This window comes from Nicotiana attenuata, unplaced genomic scaffold, assembly GCF_001879085.1.
Source record: "Nicotiana attenuata strain UT unplaced genomic scaffold, NIATTr2, whole genome shotgun sequence".
Lineage (NCBI taxonomy): Eukaryota > Viridiplantae > Streptophyta > Magnoliopsida > Solanales > Solanaceae > Nicotiana > Nicotiana attenuata.
This window is the reverse complement of record NW_017671635.1, coordinates 183,512-193,310: the sequence shown is the minus strand read 5'-3', so window position 1 is coordinate 193,310 and position 9,799 is coordinate 183,512. Positions and strand designations below refer to the sequence as shown.

General features: G+C 38.2%; 1 long non-coding RNA gene across 1 annotated transcript; it reads right to left on the bottom strand.

The window, feature by feature from the left end:
- Positions 1-2,520: 2,520 nt before the first annotated feature.
- On the bottom strand, positions 2,521-5,788 carry LOC109209414. Its single transcript, XR_002065346.1, has 2 exons — positions 5,121-5,788; positions 2,521-2,803 (listed from the first exon to the last, which is right to left on the bottom strand). It is a non-coding gene; the product is annotated as an uncharacterized LOC109209414 (long non-coding RNA).
- Between the last annotated feature and the right edge of the window lie 4,011 nt (positions 5,789-9,799).

The window sequence follows — 9,799 nt, the reverse complement described above, 5'->3', positions numbered from 1 at the left end:
AGAATTTGGCTTTGGGCTGGGGGCTATTGGACTAAGTTGCTGGGCCATTTTGGTCCGAAAATTAGTTTGTAGTTGGGCTACTATTTAAATACACAAATTTTATCAAAAATAATTTATAAAAATGCTTATTAAATAAATAAAAATATTATTTATGCACTAAAATGATTAACAATAATAATTTAGCATAGTAAAAATATAAAATTCTTTGTGACACAAATAATAAAAATAAAGAGCATATATGTATGAGTATGGGCTATTACTGCAAAATTATGCAAATAGCTTTAAAAATACTAATGTAATTATATAAAATGGATTAAAAATATTTGAAACATGTATTATAGGTGCAAATAATAATTTTAGGTGACTAAGTCATCACAAAATAATTTGAAGGAGTAATTAATAAATATTTGAACAATCTAAAATGCAAGAAAATCAATTTTAAAGCTTTAAAATTATGAAAAACTATAGAAAATGCTTGCACAAATCTTTTAAATTAAATAATGATGCAAATATGAGATTTTGGAAGTATATAAATTATTTGAGAAAATATGAGGACAAAATTGGGTATCAACGGTTGATATGCTTATAGAGGTGGGTAAGATATTCGTGGAGGCGGTGCATGCCATTGCGGGTCTTGTGGATGTGGAGCATATAGCGGTGCATTGTGGATAGAGTACTGGGAAAGTGAGGTATGACTTTGGGGATTTTGTGGAGAGAAGTAGCATTGGGAAGGATTATCTGGAGTACGGGGATATCCATGGGGTCGATATTGAGGCTGAAAGCGTTGAGCAAGAACACCCACTGAATCTTGTCATTGGTGGGGCTCAACAACATCTTTTCTATTTCTCTTTCTTCCACCCAAACTTACTGAGATGTTCTGAATGTCTTTCGTAGTATCTTTCAATGCAGAATAGCTCACGATTTTCCTGACTTGATTCCTTCTTCTACCACCTCCCCCATTTTTACCACATCATTGAAAGGCTTACCTAAAGCTGGGATCAAATGACTGAAGTAGGTGGGTCCCTGAGCTTGTAGGAAAAGCTCAACCATTTTTTCTTCATCAATCGGGGGACTGACCCGAGCAGCTTGTTCCCTCCATCTGAACCCAAACTCCGTAAAACTTTCCTCGGGTTTCTTTTCCATCTTAGATAGGGAGGAGCAGTCTGGGATAATCTCTAGATTGTACTGAAAGTGTAGAACAAAATCTTGAGCCATGTCATCCCATGTATACCACTTACTGACATTTTGACGAGTATACCATTCCAAGGCTGCCCCACTCAGGCTCTCACTGAAATATACCATCAACAACTCATCTTTCCTGCCAACACTCCTCATTTCACTGCAATAACCCCTCATATGGGCTACTGGATCTCCACGGCCGTCATATAGGTTAAACTTTGGCATTTTAAACCCCGCGGGCAGATGAATATCAGGAAACATACACAAGTCATTGTAAGACATGTTAATCTGATTTCCCATCCCTTGCATGTTCTTTAAGGATTGTTCTATACCTTTCAGCTTTCTAGATATCTCATCTCGCTCTTCTTTTCCTATGGACTTTCCATTTTCAAAATGAAGTTCATTCCAAGGGATATAATTATATGGGTTCGGGACTTGGTGGGCTAGCTCTGGGGGTAGTATTGGGTATCAAGAGGGTTGAACTGGTGTTTACTGTTGGATCTATGAAAGAAAGGTTGTTGAGAAGTTGTGATAGTAGGGATAGTGGATATGACGGGAGGGCTATTTTTAGGAAAGGTAATTGGAGGACGAACGATGGAGCTACTATGGAGGTTGGAAAAGCTGTGATAAGCGGGAAAATCTAGAGAGTATAGTGGATCATCTAACACTATGACCGGGGCTTGGGTAAGGGTAGCATCGAGGAAGCTAGGTGGTGGCGGGGGTGGTGCCTTCCCAGTCATCCAAGCCTGATACATGTCTGCCATGTGTTGTCTTAACATCCTTACCACTTCAACCAACCCAATGTCTTGTTCAACCAATTGCTTTTGGTCACTAGAATCAACTAACTAAATTCTGTTATCGTCTTCCATTGCCTTTCGACTTTATGTTATCGAGAAGAATAACAGTTTAGGAACCACAAACCAACCACCCTTCTGTTATAATGAAGATAACAAAGAGGAACAAAATAAAATCATCACGTTAGTGTTAGGGCATTTATCATAATATAATCTCACATTACGTGCAATGCACCTAGTCACAGTTATCGGTTCTAAAATGACTTCGAGGCTACGAAGGTCATATTGGCATCATCCCAAGATCAATCTTCTTGCCCTTTTTCCTCTTCATTTTTTCCTGCGCTTCTTATTTCACTCATTTTCTTTCCTTTCTTTTCTGGTTGTGACTCTTTTCTTCCCTCTCATTTCTTACATCCCACAACTTCATCCTTTTTTTCTTTATTTTAATTTTTAAAGAATGATTTGATCGAACTCTATGTAGGTTGCCTACGTATCATGTTCCACTTGAATTAGAGCAAGCGTAGTTCAGGAAAAGTAATGGACAAAATAAACCAAAAACAAAAATCTTTTTGGATTTTTCATTTATAACTTTTTTTTCAGTTTTCAAATACAAAACAAGAAGTATGATAACGAGAGACTCGACAAACTCAACTATACTACGACAAACTCTGACACCAACTAAAAGACTGAATACTACTAGACAGTACTAGAAAGCAAAAGAAACACCACAAAAATAGACTCAAAACATAAAAAGTTTCCTCAAACAAGCTCCCAAATGCGATGGTCCTGGGTTATCTGTCATGCTCGAGCTCTGGAACATGGATCCATACCTGAATGAGAAAAATGAGACCAAATAGAGTTAGTGACACGAGACACTATGCGACGCCACAACACCTCCTATTGGACACATGCAAAACATGATTGGGCTATTTTTGCAAAAATTCCTACGTGGCCAAGGGTGGCTACTAGTGCAAACTCAACAAAGGTGACCTCAAAGACATGGAAATACCTCACTAAGGCTTATATGGCTTCAAACTCCCAATAATTATGGCCCTAGAAATTACATAGCAAAAATGACCCATTTTGCAAAAATGGCCGATATGGCCAAACGTGGCTAGAGACGCAAACACGACAAGGACAGACCTTAAGGAACGGGGTACCTAGTTGTGTACACAAGATATTAAGACACGGGTCACTTAACCATTCTCGTGAAAATGATCCCATTTTGAAAGAATGGCCGATGTGGCCAAAAGTAGCTAAACATTCAAATTCAACAGGAACAGACCTTAAACTAAGAGGACACCTTGTTGTAGACTTAGGGCTCTAAGACATGGAATAACAAATCACTTTGAGAAAATAGCCCTATTTTGCAAAATGATCAATGTGGCCAAAAGGTAGCTAGACATGCATGATTTGGCTACGACCCCCGAAGCCAAGAACCTAAGACTCATTAGAAAAACCGGACCCTATGTGGGATGCCTACGTATTCGCTCCAAAAGACGAGAATCGGATTTGCATAGTTCGGGAAGAATGGATATGGGAGAGAATTTGAAAAAAAAAAACAACTGATTTGGATAAACATCTTGTATTTTTTGAAAAATAATGGAAAATGCAAAATCTTTTTGGATTTTCTATTTCTTTTTTTCGAGAAAACTATGAAAAAAATTGAATGGGTCCTACTTGCTTTATTTTAAACTTCACCCTCTTGTCTCTCTCATTGGTCCGCCAAATGACCCACTTACCCTAAAAGAATGCAGCATATAACACATAGGGATATTAAATGTCTTTTTGGGCCACAGGCCCATTTTGACATAATTTGGATAGGCCTCCTACAATGGGACACGGTGCCTGGGACCATGCCCTGCTAGGTCTAAACAACATGATGCAAATAAGTATGACCAAAAGGCTAACCTACGTTTGTGGTTCACTAGACAAGGCAATTCGCGGTGTCACGTGGTCGATGGCAGCTGCTCTAGTTCTCCGCCCACTCCACGCTCCCACGCCACCCCCCTAAAGATACGGGTGACTCACAAAAGGCCGTGTACGCTCAAACGTACTCCGAATGACTTGTTGCAGAAAGAAGACTCATGGTTATGCAAATAATGACAGTTATAAAGCAATAAACACATATGAAAAAACGGTAAACGTATAAACAACTAGCAAATGATAAACATATACAAAATAAAATCAGATAAATCAAAACAAAAAAACATAAAAACCTCAACAAAATTCTAAAAAGCCAACAAGATCATAATATCCATTTTCCCTTTTCCGTTCCCAAGCAGAGTCGCCAAAGTTGTCACACATTTTTTTTTTACTTCACTAACCCTCTTTAAAAGAATAAAATAATTTGTAAAGCTCAAAAGGGTTTTCATTAAGAAAGTGATAAAATTTGTGTTCAAAAGATTTTTCAGAGTCGCCACCTGACATTTGATTTCGGTGTATCAAGTCACCATATTTAGAAATGATTTATTCTTTTGAAACACGTTAGGACTCTAAAACTGACTGCACCAGAGGTTCTAAGAAAGGGGTTTCATTTGACTCGGGAGAAGGTTTTAGGCATTCCCCAAGTCCCGTAACTAGTACGGTTGCATAAATGATCAAGTCAGCTTTAAACGGTATTCTAATTGAGGAAAAAACACACAATAACGAAATAAATACACAAAAGGCTCGAGGTCGTCCCTACCTAATAATATAGAAAAATAAAAATAAAAATAAAATCACTAAAAGTTCTATACTATGCCTGTGCATTCCCCTGAATATAAAACTAAAGGGGACGACCTCTCACCTTGAATAAAAATAAAATAAAATACCTAAGGTTTGCCTACCCAAGTGTGATTGGCCTAAAACATGCTACTATCGATGAAAAATGAAACAAGAACAACAAAATCTTTCTTAAGCTTATATTCTATCTCATTATTGATTAGTTAGGATACAAATTTGCTTTATAGCTCATTATACTGAAACTTATAGCCCATAAATTGATAAGCTCAGCATGTACTCAACTAAAGAAATTCAATCGATAGCTCAAACAATTATCATCATATCAATGTAATCTAGCTAAATCAGTGACAAATCATGGGCAACTAAATAACAATTAACACCAAATAACGTGATCAAAGCAGAGTATTTAAGAGAAGAATGGACCTCAAGGTGCGACACCCTTTCAATTACAGCAATGGTATGAACAAGAGCCGGGATCGGAAATCGGTGACCTCGAAGCTCGCCGGAAAACTCGAACTAGATCAAAAAAATGGAACTAATGGATTTCTTGCACAAAAACAGACCGGCCAAGCTCCAACCATGGCTGAGAGGAGTTGGAATTTTCGTTTAGAAAAAGATCAAAGAGAGGCTGCCGTTTCAGACACACACAGACAAAGAAAACAATTAATCAATTTCTTATTTCCAGTTAGGAGCGTCCAATGAGCGTGTCAATGAATTGTAAAGGACTAAGGGGCGGTGGAGAGTCGTTGGAGGTGAAGCTGTAAGCTATTGGTGACATCCCATTAAGTGCGTGTGGCTGATCTTCCTATGAGTGTAAATTATATGCATAAAAATTCCAGCCAAATCTGGTGTTTCTTGTGTGCTATGAGCTGCAGAAATAGTTGAGAAAATCCAGCAAAAGCTTCTGGCTTTGTCTTGATCCGTTCCGGCAGGTTTGAATCAAAGAAGCTTCTGCCTTTGATTGGTAAGGTGTTTCTGAAAAGGTTGAAAGGTTTTCGTGGAAAATGGATTTTTTTTAAATGGATCGGCAGAAGCGTGGAGATTTTTGTGGGGGTGCTGCTTCTCTTGGGGTAGGGTTTATGAAAAATATGAGTTTTATATGGTTTGGGAAAAGAACCTTGGCCATTGGATTAAAAAAAGGATGGAGGATGAGATTAGATGGGTTAACGGGTTTTGGGCTCATATCATTCTGGGCTAATTCGAATTTGGGCCTTCTCTATTGAACCTTTGGACAAAGATGGACAAACCAACTCAAATTTCATTCTCCTATTCAACAATATAATATAAAATATACTATTAAATATAAAATCAATTCCAATTAATTGAAGTAAAACTATATCATAATATGGAACAATATTTTTTTTATTTTCATGTAAGGGTAGAGAAAAAGAAATAAATTGAAATCATAGTAAAAATTAAAATATTACTATAAAATCTAATGGCCTTAAGTATAAGACATACGAAAATATGTAATGAACTATTTCCGTATTTTATTTTTTGTGTCTATTAATTAAAATTGAAGATAAAATATACTAATCTATAATATCAAATAGATACTAAAAATACTACGAATACTAAAAATAACTCTTAAAAATAGTGAGGGTCAAAAATTACGTGCTTACATTTGCAATCACCAATGATCCTTTGGTGAGTCTCCACTTTTAATTTGCAAAATAGTTCTCGTACCCATCTCGGTCCAAAGCAATTCCCGAGATCAAGTTCATCCGCAAATTAGGTACATGCCGCACGTCCTTTAGAACCAATGTGCATCCGACATTTGTTTTGATACAAATGGCACCAATCCCTGCTATTTTTGAGTAACTTGTGTTACCCATTCTCACAGTGCCGAAATCACCTGCTACATATCTGCAAAAAAAGTCTTTTACCGGTTATCACGATCCAAAATTCATTAAAGGTCATGATGGCGCCGGACACCACTGTCAGGCAAGCCAACACCAAGAAGTTAATTTAATTCTCATTTTAGTATTTTCGAAATCATTTCTTTTCTTATACTAAACAATAAATAATGAACTTCACTGAGTAAATAATGATGTCTTTAACAAATTTAAATACCGAATAATCCTATAGTCATCCCAGAACCTGGTGTCACAAGTGCACGAGCAATTTCTAGGAAATAAAATGTAAAACAATAACTGTCCGGAATACAAATTGGACAGAAAAGAAAGTACAATACTCTGAAGGAGACTCTGCTGGCTGTGGGTCGTCTCGAGAGATGCAGCTCACCTAAGTCTCTGTATCAACCATGCCGCTGCGCCCAACGAGGCCACTAGACATACATGTGCCTGTGCAATAAAAATGCACAATAAGTGTAGTATGAGTATGAAAATAACGCGTACCCAGTAAGTATCCAGTCTAACCTCGGAGAAGCAGTAATGAGAGGTCGACTTCGACACTTACTAGTGGTGTAATAATAAAATATCAATAATGTGAAAGATCATGAATTTTATAAGGCGACTGCAAACACATAGATCATGAAGCAGGTAAACAATTATTTTTGTTAATAGAAATTTTCAAACTTATTTTCATCCTTTTAACAATATACGTCCCCGGCCAATGAGGCCACACCAATTATCAATAATTCCAAACAATCAAGCAAGTCATGCGCAAATCATGCCGAGGTCATACGGCCCGATCCAACATAATATTTAAATTAAGCACTATCAGAGGGTCGAACGACGCGAACCATAGATGCATCTACTACCCCGCTCGCAAATCATACATGCGACGCAGTCAAATATAAGTAAAAGAATTACCCCGCTCGCGAATCATACATGCGATGCAGGTATAAATAGATACACACATTCAAACAGTCAATAAAGACTTCATCAGGGAAATAATTACCCAAGGAAATGACAACTTTTCTTTTAACAGTCAAGAAAGTGATGTTTAGCCCTTTTGAAAGTCATTTACCAAGTTCGATATGATTTAAGACTTTTAAATTGTCAATACAGTTACAAGTACGGCAAGTAAAGCATGCTTTTGGGTCCTAGACTACCTGGACTTAAGCATAATAGTAGCTACGCACTGACTCTCGTCACCTCGTGCGTATGTAGCCCCCACAAATAGGAGTACATATTTAATTATTTCACCTATGGGGTTAATTCCCTCTTACAAGGTTAGAAAGGAGACTTACCTCACTCCAAAGTTCCATAACCAGCTCCCAAGCCCTTCCGATGACTCAAATCGATGCCCAACGCTCCAAAACTTGACATAGATGATGAAGATGGAGCTCCAAAATCGCTCCTAGGTCGTCTCCCATGGAGGAAATGAGATAAAATGAGCCAAACCCATTTTTGCAAACTTATACACTGCCAGGCAACCATTCTTCGCGTTCGCGGGGCTCCCATCGCGTTCGCGATGAACAAAATTCTCGAAAGCCATTCCCAAACTCTTCTCATACAGCCTCTAGTATAATGGCCATAACTTTTTCTACAAAACTCCAAATGACAAACGGTTTTAACTTTTTGAATACTAGACACCAAGATCTACAAATTTTCATGTTTTGGTCATCTCTCAATTCCTTGTAGATTCAGAGATATAAGCCTCCAAAGTCAGCCCTGTGCAACACAAATTTCTTCTTTATCTTCTCGGACAGCCTGTAGTGTACTAGCCATAACATTTTGTACACAAATACAAATGCTAAATGGTTTATTTAATTGAAAACTAGACACAAAGGGCTACAACTTTCATTTTTGGATCATCTCCAAATTTCTTATAGATTGCGAGATATGAGCCTCCGAAGTCAGACCTGTGCAACAGAGATTTCCTTCTTCGCGAACGCGAGTATCTCTTCGAGAACGCGAAGAACAAAGTCCTTGAAGCCAAATCCTTCTTCGCGAACGTGAAGAACAACACCAGACACCAACATCAGCTATTGTAAAACAGCCCGAAATGATCTAAAACCACCCCAAAACACACCCGAGGCCCCCAGGGCCCCGTCCAATCACACAAACCAGTCCCATAACATAACACGGACCTGCTCGAGGCCTCAAATCACATCAAACAACATCGAAATCATGAATCGCACCCCAATTCAAGCTTAATGAACTTTAGAACTTCAAACTTCTACATTCGATGTCGAAACCTATCAAATCACATCCGATTGACCTCAAATTTTGCAAACAAGTCACATTCAACATTACAGACCTACTCCAACTTCCGGAATTGGAATCCGACCCCGATATCAAAAAGTCCACTTCCGGTCAAATTTCTCAAAAGCCTTCAAATTTCTAACTTTCGCCAAATGACCCCAAAACGACCTACGGACCTCCGAATCCACTTCCGAACACGCTCTCAATATCAGAATCACCATACGGAGCTATTTCCAGAATCGAAATCCCAAACAGACATCGATAACATTGAAATACACTGCAATCCAAATTTGTGAAATTCTTCCAAAATGCCAACTTCCACAATAGGCGCTGAAACGCTCACGGGTCATCTAAAACCCGATCTGGGCATACGCTCAAGTCCAAAATCATCATAAGAACCTATTGGAATCTTCAAATCCCAATATCGAGATCGTTTACTCAAAAATCAAACCTTAGTCAATTCTTTAAACTTAAAGCTTCCGAAATGAGAATTTTCTTTCCAAATCAATTCCAAACTTCCCGTAATTCAATTCCGACCACGCGTACGAGTCATAATATCTGAAATGAAGCTGCTCATGGCCTCAAACCGCCGAATGATGTGCTAGAGCTCAAAATGGCTGATCGGATCGTTACACTAGTGTGGCATGGTAAGATGTTGTTGTGTCAACCACCAATTCCAACTTTGGATCTGCCAAGTGCTTGAATTCCTCTTCCTCATTTATGAAGAGAACAACATTATCATTGTTTTGCACCATGGCAGTTGTATTGTCGTCATTCTTCTGCCACTAGTTTCACCTTTGCCCTTCCTTAGATTTGTGCAATCACTTTTGAAGTGACCTGGTTGATCGCAATTGTAGCAATTTCTGGATTTTGATTTGGATCGGCTCTTGGACTTCCCACAACCCCTGAATCTACCATTGTTGCTCGAACTCCTTTGATAACTCCTACTTTTACCTTCTGTAATGAGAGCATGTTCTTGATTTTCATGCT